The 24,234-nt window shown below is 37.9% G+C and overlaps 1 protein-coding gene across 37 annotated transcripts in view; it reads left to right on the forward strand.

Annotated features, from left to right (window-relative positions):
- Window positions 1–24,234, forward strand: part of SLMAP (sarcolemma associated protein) — a 181,898-nt gene that overhangs the window by 47,959 nt on the left and 109,705 nt on the right. The window lies entirely within an intron of this gene.

The raw sequence follows: 24,234 nt of genomic DNA on the forward strand, positions 1-24,234 counted from the left end.
TTTGCATTTCTCTAGTGATCAGTGATGAGCTATTTTTCATGAGTTTGTTGGCTACATAAATGTCTTCTTTTGGGAAGCATCTGTTCATCTTTGCCCACTTTTTGATCGTGTTGTTTGTTTTGTTCTTGTAAATCTGTATAAGTTTCTAGTCGAGTCTGGATATTAGACCTTTGTCAGATGAGAGGTTGCAAAATTTTTCTCCATTCTGTAGGTTGCGTGTTCACTCTGATGATAGTTTCTTTTGTTATGCAGAAGCTCTTTAGTTTAATTAGATTCCATTTGTCAACTTTGGCTTTTGTTGCAGTTGCTTTTGGCATTTTTGTTATGAAGTCTTTTGCTCATGCCTGTGTCCTGAATGGTATTGCCTAGGTTTTCTTATAGGGTTTTTATGGTTTTGGGTTTTACATTTAAGTCTTTAATCCATCTTGAGTTAATTTTTGTATAAAATGTAAGGAAGGAATCCGTTTCAGTTTTCTGCATATGGTTAGCCAGTTTTTTTTTTTTAGCACCATTTATTAAATACGAAATCCTTTCCCCACTGCTTACTTTTTTTTTTTTTTCCCAGGTTTGTCAAGATCAGGTGGTTGTAGACGTGTGGTGTTATTTCTGAGGTCTCTGTTCTGTTCCATCGGTCTGTATGTCTGTTTTGGTATCAGTACCATGCTGTTTTGATTACTGTAGCCTTGTAGCATAGTTTGAAGTCAGGTAGTGTGATACCTCCAGCTTTGTTCTTTTTGCTTAGGATTGTCTTGGCTATACAGGCTTTTTTTGATTCCATATGAAATTTAAAGTAGTTTTTTCTAATTCTGTGAAGAATGTCTGTGGTAGTTTGATGGGAATAGCACTGAATCTATAAATTACTTTGGGCAGTATGACCATTTTTATGCTATTGATTCTTCCTATCCGTGAGGATGGAATTTTTTTCATTTATTTGTGTCTTTTCTTATTTCTTTGAACAGTGGTTTGTAGCTCTTCTTGAAGAGGCCCTTCACATCTCTTGTTAGCTGTATTCCTAGGTATTTTATTCTCTTTGTAGCAATTGTGAATGGGAGTTCATTACTTGGCTCTCTGTTTGTCTGTTGTTGGTGTATAGGAATCCTGGTGATATTTGCACATTGATTTTGTATCCTGAGACTTTGCTGAAGTGGCTTATCAGCTTAAGGAGTTTTGGGGCCGAGATGATGGGGTTTTATAAATATAGAATCATGTTGTCTGCAAACAGAGACAATTTTACTTTCTCTCTTCCTATTTGAATACCCTTTATTTCCTTCTCTTGACTGATTGCCCTGTCCAGAACTTCCAGTACTATGTTGAAAGGAGTCATGAGAGATGGCATTCTTGTTTTCAAAGGGAATACTTCCAGCTTTTGCCCATTCAGTATGATATTGGCTGTGAGTCTGTCATAAATAGCTCTTATTATTTTGAGATATGTTTCATCAACAACTAGTTTATTGAGAGTTTTTAACATGAAGAGATGCTGAATTTTATCAAAGGCCTTTTCAGCATCTGTTGAGATACTCATATGGTTTTTGTCATTGGTTCTATTATGAGATGGATGACGTTTATTGATTTGCGTATGTTGAACCAGCCTTGCATCCCAGGGATGAAGCCAACTTGATCTTGGTGGATAAGTTTTTTTGATGTGCTGCTGGATTTGATTTGCCAGTGTTTTACTGAGGTTTGCCAGTATTTTATTTAGGGTTTTTGCATCGATGGCCTGAAGTTTTCTTTTTTTGTTATGTCTCTGCCAGGTTTTGATATCAGTATGTTGCTGGCTTCATAAAATGAGTTAGGGAAGAGTCTCCTTTTCAATTGTTTGGAATAGTTTCAGAAGAAATGGTACCAGTTCCTCTTTGTACCTCTGGTAGAATTTGGCTGTGAATCTATCTGGGCCTGGGCTTTTTTTGTTTGGTAGGCTATTAATTACTACCTCAATTTCAGAACTTTTTATTGGTCTATTCAGAGATTCAGCTTCTTCCTGGTTTAGTCTTGGGAGGCTGTATGTGTCCAAGACTATCCATTTCTTGTAGAGTTTCTAGTTGATGTGTATATAGTTAGTTATTCTCTGTTGGTAGTTTGTATTTCTGTGGGGTCAGTGGTGATATCCTTTTTATCATTTTTTATTGTGTCTCTTTAATTCTTCTGTCTTTTCTTCTTTATTGGTCTAGTAAGCAGCCTATTTTGTTATTTTTTTCAAAAAATCAGCTCCTAGATTTGTTGATATTTTTTTTTGAAGGTTTTTTTGTGTTTCTATCTCTGTCAGTTCTGCTCTGATCTTAGTTATTTCTTGCTTTCTGCTAGCTTTTGGATTTGTTTTCTCTTGTTTCTCTAGCTCTTTTAATTGTGATGTTAGGGTGTCGATTTGAGATCTTTCTAGCTTTCTGATTTGGGCATTTGGTGCTTTAAATTACCCTCTTAGCACTGCTTTAGCTGTGTCCCAGAGATTCTAGCATGTTGTCTCTTTATTCTCATTGGTTTTAGAGAACTTCTTGATTTCTGCCTTACTTTCATTATTTACCCAGGAGTCATTCAGGAGCAGGTTGTTCAATTGCCATGTAGTTGTGTGGTTTTAAGTGAGTTTCTTAATCTTGAGTTCTAATTTGATTGCACTGTGATCTGAGACTGTTTATTGTGATTTCTCTTCTTTTGCATTTACTGAAGAGTGTTTTACCTCCAATTGTGCCGTGGATTTTAGAACAAGTGGCATGTGGCACTGAGAATAATGTATATTCTGTTGGTTTGGGATAGAGAGTTTTGTAGATGTCTATTAGGTCCACTTGATCCATAACTGAGTTCAAGTCCTGAATATTCTTGTTAATTTTCTATCTCGTTGATCTGTCTCATATCGACAGTGGGATGTTAAAATCTTCCACTATTACTGTGTGGCAGTCTAAGTCTCTTTGTAGGTCTCTAAGAACTTGTTTTATGAATCTGGGTGCTCCTGTGTTGGGTGCATATATATTTAGGATAGTTAGTTTTTCTTGTTGAATTGATCCCTCTACCATTATGTAATGCCGTTCTTTCTCATGACTGTGGACCCAGGCCTCCCTGTGGTATTGGTGGGATTGAGCAGCAGGCAGGAGCCCCGCTCTCCCGGGCATAGCTGCAGCCACCAAAGTCTCAGCTGCACTCCCAGGCCTCCTGCTCCATGGAGCAGGCAGGAATCCAGCCCCCACGCCCCCAGGTGCAGCTGCAGCCACCCAAACCATGGCTGTGGACCCAGGCATCCCTGTACTCTTGGGGTCCCAAGAAGGCCCCCCTGCCCTTGCAGGCTTGGAAGTGCCTGCTCCCAGTTCCAAGCTGTTGACACACCAGCCTCCTGCCACCTTGGCCCTCTCTGGACTTTGGGTGCCGATGAACATAGGAAAGAAGCCAATGGGGGGCTGAGGGCAGGTAGCTCAGCACTGGTCTGCAGGCACCCCTTGGCACCTACAGCCTAGGCACCATGAACAGCAGCAGGAGGCAGATAGGTTTCTGGGTGAAAGGGGTTGGGTCCCTGGTGAGGCCCCACCTTCAGCCCTACAGATAGAAGTGGGAACTCGTGGTGCCTTTTCCAATCCTGCCCATGGCTGCTCATGGACCAGCTGGCTCTCTCCCCTCTTGAGGCCCATAGAAGCCTTGGGCTCAGCCAGAGCTGAGCAGATGTTGAAATGACCTGCCTGTAGAGAGGAGATACCCACTTCAGGGCCTCCTCTGAGGTATTCTGTCACTCAATAAAGCTCCTCTTTGCCTTGCTCACTCTCAACTTGTTTGCCTACTTCATTCTTCCTGGACACAGGACAAGAACTTGGGACCTGCTGAATGGCAAGGGTGAAAGAGCTGTAAAACAAACAGGGCTGAAACATGCCCCTTGCTTGCCACACTGCAGGTGAAGAGAAGAGCTGCAGCCCTTCAAGTAGCCCAGACCTGGAGCTCCCCAAGCCAGGGCTGACTCCCTCTTTGGGACCCTGAAGTTCCTGGAGGTGCCAAGCTTCCAGGTGCCACCACGTTACCCAGTGGCAGCTGTGGAAGCTGCTTGCGGTATGCCTGATTGAGCCTCACAGAGAGCTGGCACCTGTGCTGGTACCTGGAGCTCCCTGCCCCGCTGCAGCAGGTGGCATGCCTGTGCTCAGTGGCTGGACCCCATGCTCGCTTGCTCACACACCCTTTGACATTCCACACCTGGGTTGTCCTTGGCAGGCATGGGATCCAGGCTAGTAGCATAAACCGAGTGTAGCCTGCCAGGCCAAGTAGGCAGAATGAGCCCAACAGGCCTGAGCAAAACTCAGGCAAGGATGCCACCAGCCACAGAGGTTTCTGGCCAGAAAAGCAACACCCCAAGGATCCTGCAACAATTTTTCTGTCATTAAAAACATTCTGTTGGTTGAGCACAGTGGCTCATGCCTGTAAATCCCAGCACTTTGGGAGGCCAAGGTGGGTGGATCACCTGAGGTCAGGAGTTCAAGACCAGCCTAACCAACATGGAGAAACCCTGTCTCTACTAAAAATACAAAATTAATCGGGTGTGGTGGCATATGCCTGTAATCTGAGCACTTGGGAGGCTGAGGCAGGAGAATCGCTCGAACCCAGGAGACAGGTTGCAGTGAGCTGAGATCGCACCATTGCATTCCAGCCTGGGCAATGAGTGAAACTCCGTCTCAAAAAGTAAAAAATAAAATTCTGTTGACTTCACTTTCTCTATTAGCATTGCTGATTTATTTGCTTCTGTTTAGAGCAAAACTTCCTAAAAGATTTATCTTAGGCTATATGTATGGCCTCTCATTCCTCTGTGTCCATTTTCTTTGGAATCATGCTGGTAAGGCATTTATCCTCCACTACGTCTACACTATTCTTGCTGGGGTCGACAGTGGCTTTCAGATTATTTCCAATGGTCAGCATTTGTCCCTTACCTTACTTGATCTATCAGCATTATTTGACAGTTAATCTCTCCCACATTCTTGGAAAACATTATTCACAAAGCTTCCAGGACATATCACTTTCTCTTGGTTCTCTTCATACTTTACTGGCCGTTCTTTACAATTTCCTTTGGTTGGTCCTCATTTCCATGACCTTGAAACTTTGAACTGCTCCGTGTCCTTGGACCTCTTAGCTATCTGTACTTGTCCCCTTGGTGGTCTCATCCTGTCTCTTGGCTTTAAATTCTGTTTATATGCTGATGACAACTAAATTTATATCTCAAGCTGAGACTTCTTCCTCTGAACTCTAGGCTCATATATCCAGCTGCCTTAAAAATTTTTATTGTGATAAAATACATGTAACATAAATTTTATCATTATAGCCATTTTTAAATATATAGTTCAGGGTATTATATACATTCATAATATTCTGTAACCATTATCACCATTTATCTCCATAAGTCTTTTCATCTTGTAAAACTGAAAGTTTATACATATTAGACAGTAACTCTTCATTTTCTTCTCCCTCCAATCCCTACCATACACCATTCTACTTTCTGTCTCCATGATTTTGGACCCATGTAACTATGTTACATAAGTGGAATTATATAGTATTTTGTCTTTTTGTGACTGGCTTAATTCATTCAGTATAATGTCCTCAAGGTTAATCCATGTTGTAGCATATGTCAGAATTTCCTTCCTTTCTAAGGCTGAATAATATTTTATTGAATATATATTTTTATGTCATATTTTGCTTATCCATTCATCTATTAATGGACACTTGGGTTGCTTTCACGTTTTAGCTATTGTGAATAATGCTGCTATGATCATAGATGTACCAGTATCTCTTTGAGACCCTACTTTTGGGTATATACTCAGAAAGGAATTGCTGGATCATATGGTAATTCTGTTTTAAAATTTTTGAGTAACTGCCATATTGTTTCCCATAGTGGCTGTACCATTTTACATTCTACCAACAGTACATAAGGGTTCCAATTCTCCACATCCTTGACAACACTTATTTTCTACTTTTTTTGATAATAGCTATCCTAATGGGTGTGAAGTGGTGTCTCCTTGTTTGGATTTCTCTAATGATTAGTGATGTTGAGCATCTTTTCATGTGCTTATTTGGCCATGGTGTATCTTCTTTGGACAAATGTCTATTCAAGTCCTTCGCACATTTTTGAATTGGGTTCTCTGTTTTTTAGTGGTTGAGTTTTAGGCATTCTCTATATATTCTGGATATCAATCCTTTATCAGATATATGATTTGCAAATATTTTCTCCCATTCTGTCTGTTGATAGTGCCTTTTGACATACAAAAGTTTTTAATTTTTGTGAAATCTACTTTGTCTTTTCTGTTGTTGCTTTTGCCTTTGGTGTCACATCCAAGAAATCACTGCCAAATCCAATGTTGTGAAGCTTTTGCCCGATGTTTTCTTTTAGGAATTTTGCACTTTCAGGTCTTACATTTAGGTCATTGATCCATTTTGAGTTCGTTTTTGTATATGGTGTTACATTAGGCTCCAACTTTATTGTTTTGTATGTAGATATCCAGTTTTCCTAGCACTATTTGATGAAAAGACTGTTCTTTCCCATTAAATGATCTTGGCACCCTTCTGTAGAATCATTTAACTGTATATATGAAAGTTTATTTCTGGGCTCTCTATTCATATTCTTTTGAATATTAGACATATGTCTAACTATATGCCAGTACCATACTGTTTTGATTAATGTAGCTCTGTAATAGGAATCAGGAAGCATCAACCCTCCAGTTTTGTTTTCTTTTTCAAGATTGTTTTGGCCATTGAAATTCTATATAAAAAGTTTTAGGATGAGCATTTCTAATTTTGCCAAAAAAAATCATTAGAGGTTTGATAGGGATTGCATTGAATCTATTGATTGCTTTGGGTAGTATTGGCATCTTTACAGTATTAAGACTTCTATGATTATGAGATGTGTTTCTATTTATTTATGTCTTTAGTTTCTTTCAGTAGTGTTTAATAGTTTTCATTGTACAAATATTTTACCTCTTTGGTTCATTAATTTTTTTTAAATTTTAACTTCTTTCTTTTTTTTGTTAACCCCTTTCCCAACCTTCTAAGTTAATTCTTTTTGATGCTACTGAAAATGGGATTATTTTCATAATTTCCTTTTTGGATTGTTCATTGTTTTGTGTATAGAAATGCAACTGATTTTCCTGTATTGTCTTTGTATCTTACTACTTTGCTGAATTCATTTATTCTAACAGTTTTTTTCTGAACCATTTAGGGTGTTCTACATACAAGACTGTATCATGTACGAACTGGTAATTTTATTTCTTCCTTTCTAATTTGGAGGGTTTTTTTTTTTTTTTTTTTTTTTTGAGACAGAGTCATGCTCTGTTGCCCAGGCTGAAGTGCAGTGGTGTGATCTTGGCTCACTGCAACCTATGCCTCCCAGGTTTAAGTGATTCTCTTGCCTCAGCCTCCTGAGCAGCTGGGATTACAGGCATCTGCCACCATGCCTGGCTAATTTTTGTATTTTTAGTAGAGTGGGGTTTTACCATGTTGACTAGGCTGGTCTTGAACTCCTAGACTCAAGAGATCCTCCCAAAGTGCTGGGATTACAAGCCACCATACCCAGGCGGATATAAGCTTTCAAAATTTTAATAGATATTGCTGAACCATTTTCCAAAAAAGTGTATCAGTTTATACTCTAATGTCCAGGACAGTGGGCCTTCTGTATCCATGGGTTACACGTCCCTGGATTCAGCCAATTTTGGATAGAAAATATTTGGAGAAAGAAAGGATGGTTGCATTTATACTGAAAATGTACAGAATTTTCTTTTTGTCATTCTCTAAACAATACATTATAACAACTATTTATGTAGTATTTGCATTAGATATTCTAAGTAGTCTAGAGATGATTTAAAGTATATAGACGGATGTGTGTAGGTGTTATGCAACTACTATATAATTTGATAAAAGGGTCTTGAATATCCTTGGATTTGGTGTCAGTCCTCTCCATGGATACTGAGAGATGATGTATGTGAAAATGTTGTTTGCTCTACATTCTTGCCAGAGCTAATTATCACTAGTCTTAGTCTTTGTCAAGCTTATATTGAACTGCTTTTTAGTTGCCAATCTTCCTGAACTTTTAAGTCTCTTGAGAGTTTTGGAGTCAGGTGCCTATTTGTACCTACCCATATATGTCTTTTTTTTTTTTTTTTTAAATGGAAGTTTCAAATACTATAGGAAGGTGTAATGGAAAGACCTTTTTCCTTAAAGGGTGTCCCAAGTAGCATTTTGAGTTTTGAACAGAATGGGTTATGTATGACCGTCTATAAGCATTATTTTTTTCTTTTCCTATTTTATCTTATTTTTTTCCCCCTGCCATACTTTCCAAGTCATGAGCCCCTCTTTCTAGGGTTGAACCCATCCCAGAATGCCCTTCAGTTGCCTGCCTGCCTTCCTTTCATCCGTCCATCTCTGTCGCCTAGGCAGGAGTTCAGTGACACGATCATGGATCCTTGCAGCTTCAATCACCTGGGCTCAAGTGGTCCTCCTGCCTCATTTTTTGATTTTTTTTGTAGAGATAAGGTCTCACTTTGTTGCCCAGGCTGGTCTTAAACTCCTGAACTCAAGCAGTGAGCCCACTCAACCTCCCAAATTCCTGAGATTACAGGTGTGAACCACTGCGCCCAGCCCTCTGAGCATTACTCTGTGGCTTGACTGGGTTTCCAGCCCTGTTACTTAGGGCCAGAAGTACAGTAGGACCCTGATTTAGAAATGGAATTATGACATCTGCTAAATACTATTTAGCTTAATTTATTAATAAACTGGTTCACACTGTTAATTGAATAGTTATAGATTGTTAACCTAGTCTGTATAATATATTCTAAGCATACTTACATATACATGAGAGCTGACTAGAAATTTCCTCTTGATATAACTTTACTTAGGGCTGGGTGCAATGACTCACACCTGTAATCCCAAGACTTTGGGAGGCCGGAGCAGGAGAATCACTTGAGGCCAGATCAGCCTGGGCAACAAAGTGAGGCCTTGTCTCTACAAAAACAAAACAAAACAATTAGCTGGGTGTAGTGGCTCATGCCTGTAGTCCCAGCTACTCTGGAGGCTGTGGTGGGAGGATCTCTTGAGCTTAGGGGTTAAGGCTGCAGTGAGCTGTGATCACCCACTGTACTCCAACGTGGGTGACAGAGCAACTCTGTCTCAAAAAACCCCCAAAACTTCAGGATCCCCTAATTCAGCGATCTCCAACCTTTTTGGCACCAGGGACTGGTTTCATGGAAAACATTTTTTCCGTAGATGGTAGGCAGGGGATGGTTTCAGGATGAATCTGTTACACCTCAGGTCATCAGGCATTAGATGTGCAGAGTTAGATCCCTCACATGCATCGTTCACAGTAGGGTTTGTGCTTCTATGAGAATCTAATGCCGCCACTGATCTAACAGGAGGTGGAGCTCATGTGGTAATGTTCAATCACCCTCTGCTCACTTCCTGTTGTGTGGCCCATTTCCTAACAGGTCACAGACTAATACCAATACTAACTATGGATTAAGGACCACTGCCCTAATCCATATCACAGTGTTTTGTATTTGTTATAATTGGTTTTCAGTCCATGCTGTGAGGCAAAGGCTTAGCAACTTCCTTCTGTGCAGTAGTACACCATTGCCCACATCACACATGAATATTATCGTGAGTATTATAAATATGGTTATTTATGATAACCATTTATTATCACCATATTCTGATAATAACCATAAAATATTATATGTTTAACACCTGTATATATGAGTTCAGCTGTTACTGATCTATTTGTATCTGCCTTTTTTAAAAATTAGAGACAGGATCTTACCATCTTGCCCAGGCTGATCTTGAACTCCTGGGCTCAGATAATCCTCCCAACTCAGCATCCCAAAGTGCTGGGGTTACAGGTGTGAGCCACTTGCAACAGCCTTTTTGTATCTCTATCAGCTGTTTAAGTAATTAATTGTCAAAGAGCCTTATTTTTAAGAACCTTAACCAATAAAGGAAAGTCCTGATCAGTTCCCTAGCTGAAGAAAATCTAAGTGATTATGTATTTACACATATTCTATGAGCTTAATAATGTTTAGTAGTTACTAGTACAAATACCGTGCTAAATGCTTTATATCCTTTAACCTTTACAACAAAAATTCTAAGGTAGGTACCGATGCTATCCTTGATTTAGATAAAGGTAGGCTCAAAGAGGTTGAGTAGGTTGCTCATGGTCACACAGTAAGTTAGAAGGTGATAGAGCTTGAGTTTAAACATTTTTTTTTTTTTTTTGAATCTTGCTTTGTCACCCAGTCTGGAGTGCAGTGATGCCATCTTAGCTAACTGCAACCTCCGCCTCCCAGGTTCAAGCTATTCTCCTGCCTCAGCCTCCCAAGCATCTGGGACTACAGGTGCATGCTCCCATGACTGGCTAATTTTTGTAGTTTTAGTAGAGATGGGGTTTCTTCATTTTGGCCGGGTTGATCTCGAACTCTTGGCCTCAAGTGATCCACGCACCTTGGCCTCCCAAAATCCTGGGATTACAGGCATGAGCCACTGCACCCAGCCAAATTTAAACCTTTAATATATGCTCTGCTCCATATAGCATCTGTTATTTGCATGTAATACAGTTAGGCCTATTTTATGTTAAATTAAAACTTAATAGCTTCCATTTTGGAGTATGAATTATATCATTTATTGCTTCTACATTTTGAAAAGTCATTTGTGACTTGTGCCTTTTGGAATTTACTGACAGGAAATGAATGTTATATGGAAAAGATCAGATTATATAGTGCTACTCAAAATGTGGTTTGGAAATAGAGGTTTGAGAGTTAGTTGCTTAACTTGGAATAAAGCCCGAGTCTCTGATTTAGTTAGGGGCAAGTGTTTATTTAGTGAGAAATGTTATCTGAAAGAAATCTTATTTGTTAAGATGTTTAAACTGAACTTTAGAAAGAAAAGGAGACTTATGCTTTTTCTAAAGCATAAGGAAAGACACAGAGGTCTGAGGCTTGTACAGGGGACTGCTAGTAGTTAAGCAAGGGGGAATGGATAGTACTTTGAGGAAAAGAGGAAGATTAGGTTAGATAGGGTGATTAGGGTCATTTTAAAAGACTTTGAAAGTCACAGCTCTTAGACTTGATTTTGAAGGCAACAAAGGGTCAGCAGTCCTAAAGTGAAACAATGTGATCAGGTTTGTGTTTTAGGAAATAAGTCTAGCATCAGTATGGAGGGTGTATAGTGTGTAATTATCTTGGCAATCGTTAGGGTCCTGAGTAAGAGGAACTGTAATTGGAAGGGAAAGGCATTATGGAATTGAGAGATTTTACTGAATTAGAAATCATAGGAATTGGTGACACATTAGATGTCCTGAGGTGTTACTGATATTATTTATTATCACTGATAGTATTATTACCATTATTGGGAACTTACTGTAAGTTATTTCTCATGGTCACAAGTCCATTATATTATTAGTGGCTGCTAACCTAATTTCTGTTAAGAGATACTCAGGAAATGATGGATAAATGATGAGATGAGTCTAGGTTGTAGATGTTACAATCACGTAATATTTATTTAAAATATTTATTTGGTTTCTGCTCAGAAGGCATTTTGTTTAGGGCTGGGGATATCCCAATCTTCAAAGAATTTGCCATATTCATGAGGAGTCTAACAGGCCTTGTTTGCTGTTCTTTCTGTATAATCTTTGGACTTATATTTTAACTCCTCACTCTGCTCATGTGGGATGCTGCTTATTTCATAGTGTTCTGAAGTTTAGATGAGGTAGTATATGTAAAGTACCTAGCATAGTCCCTATCATAAGCAAAAGCTAGTTCCCTTCTACTCTGTCATGGTACACAGAAACTGGAAAACCCAATTTATTATGATTTTGTTTCAAATAGGTGGTAGCAGGTAGTGAATGAATTTCTGAAAGAAATTTTAAAAAGCTTACCTTTCCTGATAATTTGGTGTCTGAAGGTCTGATTGCTGTTTTACTATTTTTATCATTGTGACTATAGATGGGTCACTTGGTTTGTCAGCCTAAATTTACTGATTTTTATAAAATGAACAAAATTATTCCTGTTTTATAGGAGGTCTGGAGAAATAGTAGAGATAGTGGATATAAAATTGCCAGATAAACATTAAGTAGTATAGTAGAATGGTTGAGATCAAAAGTTTACTAGCTTAGGAGACCCTTTGGCAAGTTACTCTTTTAGTTCTGATTTCTTTTTTTTTTTTTTTTTTGAGACAGAGTTTCGCTGTTATTGCCCAGGCTGGAGTGCAGTGGCCCGGTCTTGGCTTACTGCAACCTCCACCTCCTGGGTTCAAGTGATTATCTTGCCTCAGCCTCCCGAGTAGCTGGGATTACAGGCATGTGCCACCACGCCTGGCTTATTTTGTATTTTCAGTAAAGTCAGGGTTTTTTCATGTTGATCAGGCCGGTCTCAAACTCCCGACCTGAGGTGATTGCCTGCCTCTGCCTTCCAAAGTGTTGGGATTACAGGCATGAGCCACTGCACCTGGCCATAGTCCTGATTTTTTTTACCTGAAGTATAGGGATAATACAGCATCTGCCTCATAAGGTTGTTAAATAAATTAAGTGAAGAAATGCATGCAGAGTAGTTTATCCAAACCCATGGTAAGCACTGAAAAACTGGCAGTGATTATTATAAATTATGTGGTACCCTTTTGTCTCTGTAGAGTAATTCTTTGGCCTTACTTTCTGTTGTTAAAACTTCTGTATAGGCCGGGCGCAGTGGCTCAAGCCTATAATCCCAGCACTTTGGGAGGCCGAGGCGGGTGGATCACGAGGTCAAGAGATCGAGACCATCCTGGTCAACATGGTGAAACCCCATCTCTACTAAAAATACAAAAAATTAGCTGGGCATAGTGGCGCGTGCCTGTAATCCCAGCTACTCAGGAGGCTGAGGCAGGAGAATTGCCTGAACCCAGGAGGCAGAGGTTGCGGTGAGCCGAGATCGCGCCATTGCACTCCAGCCTGGATAACAAGAGTGAAACTCCATCTCGAAAAAAAAAAAAAAAAAAAAAAAAAACTTCTGTATGCCTGAATTCTGGATGTAAGTGATGTTACCTTTGATAGTAGTGAAATAAATCAACAATGCTTTTAAAATAAACTTCATAGACTTTGGCTCCGAAAACTTTCTAGGGAAAAATGTCTAAGGCCTTATGTTTAAGTCATAAAAGAGGTAGAATTTGAATGTGATACTTTCTATTACTATATTTCAGTTCAAAATTTTAAAAGAATTAGTGATTCTTAATTGGGAGCATTATTCATTCTGAAAAGTGCTGGATATCATGAGAGGTATTGGAAGTAGACTATTGTTTGAACATCTGAATCATGTGGCAGCAGATAAATGGGAAATTCTGTACTAAACTCATGTAAGAGGTTTATTTTCCTTCTTCCAGATAATCATTTCCCATCTCAGACAAAATGACTGTTTCATAAATTGCATTGTTACTATTTTCATTAATTCACTTATGGTCCCCAGAAACTTTGCTTTGTCTTTCAAAGTAGAATTATTTTAATTTTTAAAGAACTTACCTGTGGATGTCTAAATTGTCAAAGCCTTGAGGAGATAAATCTCTCAAAGAATTAACTATCGCTAAAAATGAAGAAATATGAGTAAAGACTAAGATGTTTTAAACAAAGTTTTATGCCAACTTGAATGATTGTGCCTAAAGAATGAAAAGACCATCATTATTATTTTCATTACCTTATAAATTTAAAGCATTTTAAAAATCTATGAATGTTCTTTTTTGGGCAGGTGTACTATTTGTGTCTTTTAACATTTTCCACTGAATTTGTTTTCCAAATAAATCAATTCTTTATGTGTGGGCAGGTTCCCCCCCAATAAGATTCCATATTCCTGTGATTTTCCAATTTTACCTGTCTTTAATGGAAATTTTTTTCTTTTAGTTTCTCTCCTTCCTCTTAATGACTATATAGATCAATATCAACTCTCCTTAGATGGAGCCCATTGTATACATTATTAAACAGTTTATAAGGTTTTAAACATAGTGACCTTGTTCTTTATTTCCCGAAAATGTGATCACAATTATTTCCTTTTGTGGCAAACAAGGCTGTTATTCTATAAGGAAGGTGTTGTTTTTGTTGTTGTCTTTGTTTTGAGACAGGGTCTCACTCTGTCACAAGTTTGGAGTGCAGTGGTGCATCATAGCTCACTGCAGCTTCAAACTCCTAGACTCAAGTGATCCTCCTGCCTCAGACCCCCAGGTAGATGGGACCACAGGTACACACCACCACACCCAGGCAGTTTTTGGATTTTTTGTGAAGACAAGGTCTCACCATGTTGCTCAGGCTGGTCTTTAACTCCCTGGCTCAAGCGATGCTTCCCCTCCACCTCTCAAAGCACTGGGATTACAGGTGTGAGTCAGTGTGTCTAGTCTGTGTGAGGGTTTTTAACAGAAATAAAAGAGTAGTGGTGCAATTATTTTGTTGTTGTTGTTTCTGCTGACCTCAGGATGGTTTAACATTTTGTGAGGAAAATCATGACCTACAAAGTGTAGTGAGAGTGTTGCATATTTAAAATATCACAATATCCCCTTGTTCTATTCCTAATATGTTAAAATACATGACATTTGGATAAAATATGTATTTTAAATATTGGTATTAATAATTTTGATATACTTTGAGATAATTAGAGACATTTTGATCTCTAAACGATTGAGTTTGAGATCACTATCTGTTCTTTACTATCAGTTAAATAGGAGCCTCAACTCAGCTGCTTTTTTTTTGCTGTGATTAACACACCTCAAGTGGAAAAAAATAATCAGAATTTTCTTGTCAGCCCATCAGTTTTGGGGGTTTGGGAAATAGGTTAATCACTGCCAAATTAGAATTTAGTGTAGGCTTTCAGTAACCCCCCCATCTCTCAGAACTGTAATATACTGATGATCTGTTTGTGTCTTTCTGAGATTCAGAAATCTAATTTACTTTGTCCTGAATTCTCAGTGAAGGATTGTTTGAAGAAAGATATAATTCTAGCTGTGTTTTATATGCTTTATACTGTTTTGATTACACTTTTAAAAATTTATCTTTCCCACCTTCCCTACTTCTTTCATAATCTTATCTAAGTTCCCATATAGAGACCTATCTCAGTTCCCACATAGAAAGTTTTTCTTTCTCCACTTTTCCTTGTGAGCTGGCCCCAAAAGAAAGATTTATTATGCAATGAACATATCTAGACTATCACTAGGAGGAAAAAAATCTTAGCAAATTAACATAATTTAAGACCTTCGGATAATATGTTGACAAGTTTCATTCTAGTTTACACGTGAGATTTCGTTTTGGTGAAAACATTTAACCACTTCTCTATATATTTTCCTATAGAATATGAATAAAGCTTCTTATTTCCTCCTTCAGTGGTACAAGTAAAAAATCCAGCCTCTGAAATGTGTGATGCTTTGTTAGTCAGGAAGCCAGAAAGCTTATATAAATAAATTAATTAATGTTGAACATGCATATAAAAACTAAGTTTGTATACTCTAAGCAGCAACTAAATTGTTGGTGGCAAAAGTGAACAAATCGTGTATCTCCTTATTTCTAGTGACTCCCACTGCTGTTCATCCTACACACAGCTGCTAGATCATCAGAGCTGTTGGATTAATCTCCCTATAACATTGTTTTCATCAACTCTGTCAGTGTGCCTTCTGTCTTAAGAAATCACAACTTCTTAGTCCAGTGCCAAAGGCCCTCTCTTTACAGCTGTATCTTGCATTTCCCACTTGTTCCTTTATTTAGTTTTTGTTACCCTCTGGGGGCCTTAGCTATATATAAATTTGCTGCAATACCTTTTCCTCCTCCTCCTCCTCCTCTTTCTCCTTGCCTTTTCATTCTGATTACCACCCTCACTCATAAATGCTTCCTTAGCAACTGATTATGCCTAACTGTATTTCCCACCAGCCTCTCAGGATTTTGGTACTTAATTCACACTCTCTTAATTTATTCTCAGTTTAGGGTTGCTCTCCATATGATTTTATGGATGTGCAGTCTCTCCAAGATGGGTGCCAACTAAATGTTACAGACTAAGTGATTGCCTAATGATGGAGGTAGAATTGAAATTGGCTCTATGTATTCTAATTGCTTCGGGAAGTCTTCATAAATGAAATGGAATTTCATAAGTTTGGAATCAAAGACCAGAGAGTGTTTAGTCTAAGTAGGGAAGAAAAGCAGTGTGGAAATTTTGTAGGAATAACAGTGTTAAATCTGTGATAGTTGCGAGGCCATGGCACTCAGTTTCTTAATCTGATGCCACGGAAAAAAGTAGAGTAGGAATCTCTAAATTGATTCCTTCACCTAAAGAACTATTGAGCTGGCGTCAACTGTCTGAAGCAACTGTTTTGGAACTCTGGAGTCTAGTAGAACACTTGCAGCATTCAAGGGAGTACTTGATGAGGAAAGAGGCTGGTAAGTTTCAAAGAATTTCATTGTTTTGGTGTTTGGCATAGTAGCTACCGTCTCCCATCTCTTAATCCTGTAGCAGCCAAATGATGGTTGCCTGTGTTCCTGGTGTGACTTGTGGTCCCTGGGTGGGCATTTGGGACCTTTAAAAATTGGGATTGTGTATTATGATTGCTATTTTTAATTGCTAAGGTGCCAGCTGTTTCAACCCCCACAAGCTGAAGTGACTTACTTGGCATTAGCTATTTAAGATTTAAAGAGACAGAACATTCCCTTGAACTCCTTTTCTTATTGGATCCAGGCATTTAAGGAAATCTGTGTTAGGTCACTGGATGACTGCAGAGATAACAGAGACTTCAGTTACTGCATATGGCAAGGAGTATAATCCTTGCCAAGAATACGCTGGAAAATAAACAAATGGCTGAGTGCCACCCTCATCAAGTAACAATAGCAATCCTGGGGAGAAAAGGGAGCCTGATTTCCAGTTACCACATTACAATATTCAAAATATCCAAAAAATTAAAAAGCATACAAAGAAAGAAGAAAGTATGGCCCGTTACTGGGGGGAAAAATGGACAGAAAGCATCCTTGGGAAAGTGCAGACATTGGACTTACCAGACAAAAACTTTATCTTAAATATACCCAAAGAGCTGAAGGAAATCATGGTCAAAGAACTAAAGGAAATCAGGAGAACAATGTATGAATGGGAAACATGTAGAGAGATGAAAATTATTAAAAATATAGTTCAGTAGAAAGTTCAATGGAAGATTTGAACAGGCAGAAGAAAGAATCAATAAACTTGAAGACAAGGCAATTGAAATTACCATGTCTGAGGAGCAGAGAGAAAATTTGAAGAGAAATGAACATACCCTAGACTTATGAGAAGACATCAAGCTTACCAACATATACATTGTGGTAATCCTAGAAGGAGAGAGAGAAAGAGACAGAAAAAACAGTCAAAGAAATAATTACTGAAAAGAATTTTATGGTTTTAGATTTTATATTTAACTCTTTGATTTATTTTGAGTTCATTTTTGTGTATGGTTTGAGGCAGGGGTCCAATTTTATTCTTTTGCTTGTGTCTGTCCAGTTGTCCCAGCATCATTTATTGAAAAGACGATTCTTTTCTCATTGAATGGGCTTTGAAATTCACTAGGCTGTAGATGTTTGGATTTATTTCTGGACTCTAGATTCTATTCCCTTGGTCTTTATATCTGTCCATTTGCCAGTACCACAGTGTTTTGATTACTGTAGCTCTGTAGTAAGTTTTGAATTCAGGAAATATGCATCTTCCAACTTTGTTCTTCTTTCTCAAGATTATTTTGCCTACTCAAAGTCCCTTAAAATTTCCGTATGAATTTTAGGGTTGACTTTTCCATTTCCGCAGAAAAGGTAGTCATTGGAATTTTGATAGGGATTTTGCTGGATCTGTGGATTGTTTTAGATAATATTGATACCTTCACATATTAAGTCTTCCAATCCCTGAACATGGGGACATCTTTATATTTATTTAGACTGTCTTTAATATCTTTCAGCAATATTTTACAGTTTTTAAATGTAAAAGTCTTTTGCATCCTCAGTTAAATTTTTTCATAGGTATTTTATTCTTCTAGATGGAAATGGAATTGCCTTCTTAATTTCCTTTTTGGATTATTCATTGCTGGTATGTAGAAACATTGTTTTTTGTGTGTTAATCTTGTAAACTGAATTTGCTGGATTTGTTTACAAACTCATAGTTTTCTTGTGGATTCTATGGGATTTTCTATATATAGGATCATGTCACCTGTGAATAAACATAGTTTACTTCTTTATTTCTCATTTTGATGCTTTTTTTTTTCTTTTTCTTGTCTCTAGACAAGAAACTTCTAGTACACTGTTCAATAGCAGTGGTGAAAGTCGGCATCCTTGTCTTGTTCTTGATCTGAAGGGAATGCTTTCAGTCTTTTACTATTGAGTATCATGTTAGCTGTGGGTTTTTTATAAATGCCCTTTATCATGTTGAGGAAGTTCCCTTCTAATCTTAGCTTTCTGAGTGCTTTTATCATGAAAAGATGTTATATTTCATCAAATGCCTTTTCTGCATTGAGATGATTGTGTTTTTTTTTCCCTTTTCTACAAATGTGGGCCATTTAAATACTTTTATGATATAAAATATATTTTTAAAGTTGAACCACTTGGGGTAAATCTCACTTATGAAGCAATGCCAGTCACTTTTCCAGCTTGGATGGGTTCTGAGTTAGGCAAAACAAAGTTGAAAGCTTTGCACCATCCTTCATATAGCCCCCAGCAGTTGAAAATTAGACAAAATAATTTGTGATTAAGGTCTGCTCTGCTCCCTCTGGAACCAGATACCAGGGTGTCCCACGCTGGGAATTCAGGCTGATTGCTTATTTTGTTTTGGAGAGGGGGATGGGACTAGGGTAAGTAATGCCACAAAGCTTTCCTACTATATTTTAGTTGCCTTTTACTTGATTCAGTGTTTACTTGGTTGCTGTAAAGCTTTGACTGTTTTCCAGAGTTTTAACAAGCTTGGTTCTGATAGTTTCTGCTTGTTTTCAGTGTTTCTGTGGGGAGACAGAAGCTTGGAGCTGCCTACTCTGGCATTTTGCTGATGCTACTTTCTTCATACTTTACAGTTAAAAAAATATTTACCCTTTTTACCTTTGATTTACTTTAAGGCATTATTTGTTATATTTAGTCACTCTTGTGATCCTTCTAATTTGTATTCATTTCTAAAATGAATTTTTTTGAGTTATTTTATCTTTTCTTGAGTTGCATAATTGTGATTTATTTTGCTCTTTCATGTCTTGAATTTTTATGTCTTTTAGCTTGTTTTGAAATAGAAGTTTACAGTTTTGATATGTTCCAGAGGTCTGTTTTTCATTATCTGTGAAGATATTATTCTGCTCCTTATTCTCTTTTTTCTTAAAATAACTGTATGGGATGTGACCTTGATACGTTTCTGTTGCTCATTTTTATATGAAATTAGTTTTCCCAACTTTAAAAAGGGATCATGGTTCAGGATAACTTTTCTAATTCAGAGAGCTCCCTCTTCTGTTGTTTTTGTAAAATGTTTAAAAATATGGTGGCTTCCTTTCCCCTTTGCCGCTTATATCTGAACCTTTCTTTCCTTGTCTCTATTGTCCCTGTTCTGCTCAATTTTGGTTCCACTCCCAGCAGCTTTCCCTCAGTTTGGAGCCCTATGCTGGAAGGTAGCTTTGATTGATAGGTTGGTTTTAAAAATATATATATGGCTCAGACTGTTCCAGCCTTTTTAGGAGCTTACCTTGCACGCACTTGTTATTGGACTGAGTCAAACCATTCCCTTTTCCAGCTTCTCTTCTTCAATTGACCTCTCTACTGTCCAGTGAATACCTAATAGCTCTTTTGGTATTGTCTCAAGTCCCCCGAATGCCCCCTTTGTTTCCTGATGTATCCTTCTGCACAGATGCTGATTCCATGCAGGTCTTGTGGCTCTTGGTAGTCTTCCCCAGTCTTATTTTGGGGTTTGTATGGCTACTGTGTAACCTACTTTTGTTGCAAATGTTACCCATGGGATTTTGGTTTTGTTATCTTAGTCACTCTGATTTTAGGTGGTGATTCAGGGAGATTAAAAATCTTTGTTGCAGTATCTGTCATCTACCTTGAATCCATTCTACATTCATATCTTAAAAACTCTCCTGTGTGGACTTACAGTTTGTGACCCCTGGCCTGTGGTTTGTCTACTATATTTGTGCTTTGTTCTGAAACTTTAGTTCAAATGTGCTATTAATCTGTTTGTGTTTAGATATTGCAAAACCTATCGATGTAGAAATAGTTTTAAAAAATCACTGTATCATTATAGTGGAAATGAAAATATTTACAGATTGTAGCAAAGTTGAAAGTGATGCAAAATGCGTGTATTTGTGGAAAGTATTAATCTACAGCAGGAACTTTCTGAAGACCAAAGAGCAAATTGTGCAACCTGTAAAGTGCTGTTCTTGTGTCATTGAAGATAATCAGCAAGAGACAAGGAAAAGTGACTGATGAGGCGGGGTAACCATCAATGCCTGATTGTTGGGAACTTAAAATTTATTCAGGGAAAGCAAGGAGTTGATCAAAGAATTAAAACCTTAAAACAATGAAAGTGCTTCTTTTGAACTTTTCCCACAGGCCACACAGGGTTTTTTAATGCAGAGCTCCTTACTCAACTGTTCAACATCAAAGTGAATGTCTGGTGGCTAATGCAAACACTAGAGCTTCTAGGACATTCCTTAGGCTACTGGGAAAGAAAGGTAGTTAAGGCTTCAACAGATTCTTTATTTTTTTTTAATGTGGTCAAAACTTACTTCTTTTAAGGGGCGAGAATAAAAGCCTGATAGAAGAAGGTTTATCAGCGTAGAGGAGAGGATGTATCTGGTTTGAATTTGACAAAGGATCAAGTAATATATCTATTTGCTAGAAATGTACCCAGGGACTATAAGTATAGTCCCTTTCTAGGCTCTTGCAAACAGTTTAACATTTATTTATTTATTTATTTATTTATTTATTTAGAGACAGAGTCTCTGTCGCCCAGGCTGGAGTGCAGTGGCACCATCTCAGCTCACTGCAACGGCACCATCTCAGCTCACTGCAACCTCTGCCTCTCCGGTTCAAACGATTCTCCTGTCTCAGCCTCCCACTCCAAGTAGCTGGGATAACAAGCACACATCACCATGCCCAGCTAATTTTTTGTATTTTTAGTAGAGATGGGGTTGCACCATGTTGGCCAGGCTAGTCTCGAACTCCTGACCTCAGGTCATCCACCCACTTTGACCTCCCAAAGTTCTGGGATTACAGGTGTGAACCACCGTGCCTGGCCCAGTTTAATGTTTTTATACCTTTAGAAACCTAACCTGATGGTAAATAGAATAGCTATAGCTTCTATACATAATGTAGACTAAATAATGGTAAATTGTTTTATAGCAGGTACAGAATCATTATTTTTTATATCAATCTTTAAAAACAGCCAAGGGCAAAAGGTTAAATTATATAACTGAAAATATTTTCATAGAGAACTAAACTAACATGCTCTAGCTGTATACAAGTACAGAGGGTTGGGGGCATGAATGGAAAAGTTAGTGTGACTGAAAAGGATGCAGAAGGAAGAGTGGGAGTGATTAAATTGTGAGGGAACCAGGATGAGATCCTGTAGGGCTACAATAGTAAGGACTTTGGATTTTATTTTAAGGTGTTTGAAAGCCATTAAGAGGTTGAAAGCAGAATAAGCAACTAATGTAAATTATATGTTCAAGCTAAATGGAGGCCGAAGGTACTATGGTATGCTTTGGACAGTAATATAGACATGTCAAAATGAAAAGAACCTGGGTTAATATTGATGTAAGAAAAAAAAATTTTTTTTGAGACAGGGGTTCATGCTGTTGCCCAGGCTGGAGTATAGTAGTGTGATTATGGCTCACTGCAACCTCGACCTCCCAGGGCTCAAGCTATTCTCCCAGCTCAGCCTCTCGAGTAGCTGGGACTACAGGCCTGTATCACCATGCCCAGCTGATTCTTTGTAACTTTTGTAGGGATGGGGGTGTCACTTTGCTGCCCAGGCTGGTCTTGAACTCCTGGGCTCAAGTGATTCTCCTGCCTTGGCCTCCTGAAGTGCTGAGATGACAGGCATGAGCCACTGTGTCTAGGCCCTGATGTAAAATCTTTTAAATTTGAAAATATGTTGTCATTTTAGAGTTACATAAGAGCTACAAACATGAGTTATTGATACATACATATATATTGTGTGTATACATACATAATATATTTCTTTTTGCTTTTTAACAAAGTGTTGCTAAACAGTACTGAACCTTATTTCATGTATTCTTTATTTTTATTCTGTTCCATTTTATGTTTTTTTAAAAATGCTAGTTGCAACTCACTAAATTGACTTAATAACCCGCAAATGTATTGAAAACTACTGTAAATATTATGTAATCTCCTTATTTAACTTGTCCAGACATATATTACTGAAAATAGCCAGACCAGAATCCAGATATTACCACATTTCCCAAGAATATATTTATTGGGAAAAAAAACAACTCTTATACAATGTCACATTAAATTCCAATGTAGAGGCCGGGCGTGGTGGCTCACACCTGTAATCCAAGCAATTTGGAGGCCAAGGCAGGCGGATCACCTAAGGTTGGGAGTTCAAGACCAGCCTGACCAACATGGTGAAACCCTGTCTTTATTAAAAAAAAAAAAAAATTCCAATGTAGAAAAAGTTTTGAGGGTAAATATTCCTACTTGAAAGTATTGTTCGTCCTTATATCCCTGGGTGTAATGTTAAGTCTTGTAAGTTTCAAATGTATTTAAAATATCAACATAATTTTCTTAATGGTCTGTAATTAAATATACAAACTGCTAATCAAAGTAACAGTTGGTCTATTTTGAATTATAAGCAGAGAATAAGTAATTTATAGACAGCCTGGTGGCCTTTAAATTGTCAGCTAAGAATTTGAAATGAAATGTCATTTGAACATTTTTCTGCAAATTGCATCTTAGTCTTTAGTTGTCTTTTATTTTGGAAGAGAGCTGTAGGAGGGTTGAAGGATAAATTAAACATAAAGGTTGGTGTGAAGTAATGAGGAAAAAAATGGCCCTTTTAATTTTCTTATTTGAACCCTTGCCTCTCTGTTCCCCAGTTCTTTGACTTTTAGAAAGATACTTAATCTGCCTGCATCTCACTTTTCTCATTTATAAATGAAAGTAGTAATATCTTTTTTTGTTTGCTTTTGAGACAGAGTCTCAATCTATAGTCCAGCTGGAGTGCAGGGGCACGATCTCGGCTCACTGCAACCTCCGCCTCCTGGGTTCAAGCGATTCTTCTGCCTCAGCCTCCTGGGTAGCTGGGATTACAGGCGCGTGCCACCATGTTGGCCAGTCTGGTCTCGAACCCCTGACCTCAAGTGATGCCACTGCACTTGGCCTAAAGTACTGATAGCTTTATCATAGCTTTAATATTAAGTGAGGGCCTAATGGCAAAAGTATTTTGATATATAATGTATTAGGTGTCTTACTTTTCTTCCTTAGGCTGACATTTTTTTAAGGATTTTTAAGTGATAAATAGGTAGGCTTCCAGTGCCTCCTGCTATCCTTTCCGTTTTTAAAGAGGGAGGGTTACCCAAGTGATGAAAAGCAAATTTGGTAGGCCAGAAAGTTGGCACCTTTAGAGTTGATTCCAGTATTTTTCTAGTGTCTCAAATCTGCTTTGTCACAAAGAATTTAGTGAGATATATTAGTCCTGATATCAAGTTGTTTTAGGTAATTGATAGCTATTAATTATAGGCATTACCTAAACCATTTGCCTTTGCCTATGCAATAAAAAATGCTTTATTTGATTTAACCCAGACATCCTAGTAACAGTGAGATGGAAAGATAGAATTTTGTCTAGCTGGCCTTTCTCTCCCTTTAAAAAATAATAGCTATATTCACATATAATTAATATACTATAAAATTTACCTTCTAAAGTGTACAATTCAGTGATTTGAGTATAGTATATTCACAGAGTTATGCAGCCATCACCACTAATTTTAGAATGTTTTCATTATCTCAAGAAGAAACCTTGTACCCATTAGTACTCATTCCCCATTCCTACCTGTCACCTCAGCCTTTTGTAAGCACTCGTGCTTTTTGTCTGTATAGCTTTGCCTATTCTGGATGTTTCATATAAATTGTATCATTATAATACATCGATCTTTTGTAACTGACTTCTTTTACTTCACATAATGTTTTAAACGTTCATTCATGTTGTATGTAGCATGTTATCAATATTTCACCCCTTTATTGCCAAATAATATTCAGTTATATGAATGTCTTCCACATTTGTTTATTTGTCCATCAGTTGATGGATAGTTGGATTA

Source organism: Aotus nancymaae, unplaced genomic scaffold, assembly GCF_030222135.1.
Source record: "Aotus nancymaae isolate 86718 unplaced genomic scaffold, 86718_ANA_hifiasm-v0.15.2.pri h1tg000067l, whole genome shotgun sequence".
Lineage (NCBI taxonomy): Eukaryota > Metazoa > Chordata > Mammalia > Primates > Aotidae > Aotus > Aotus nancymaae.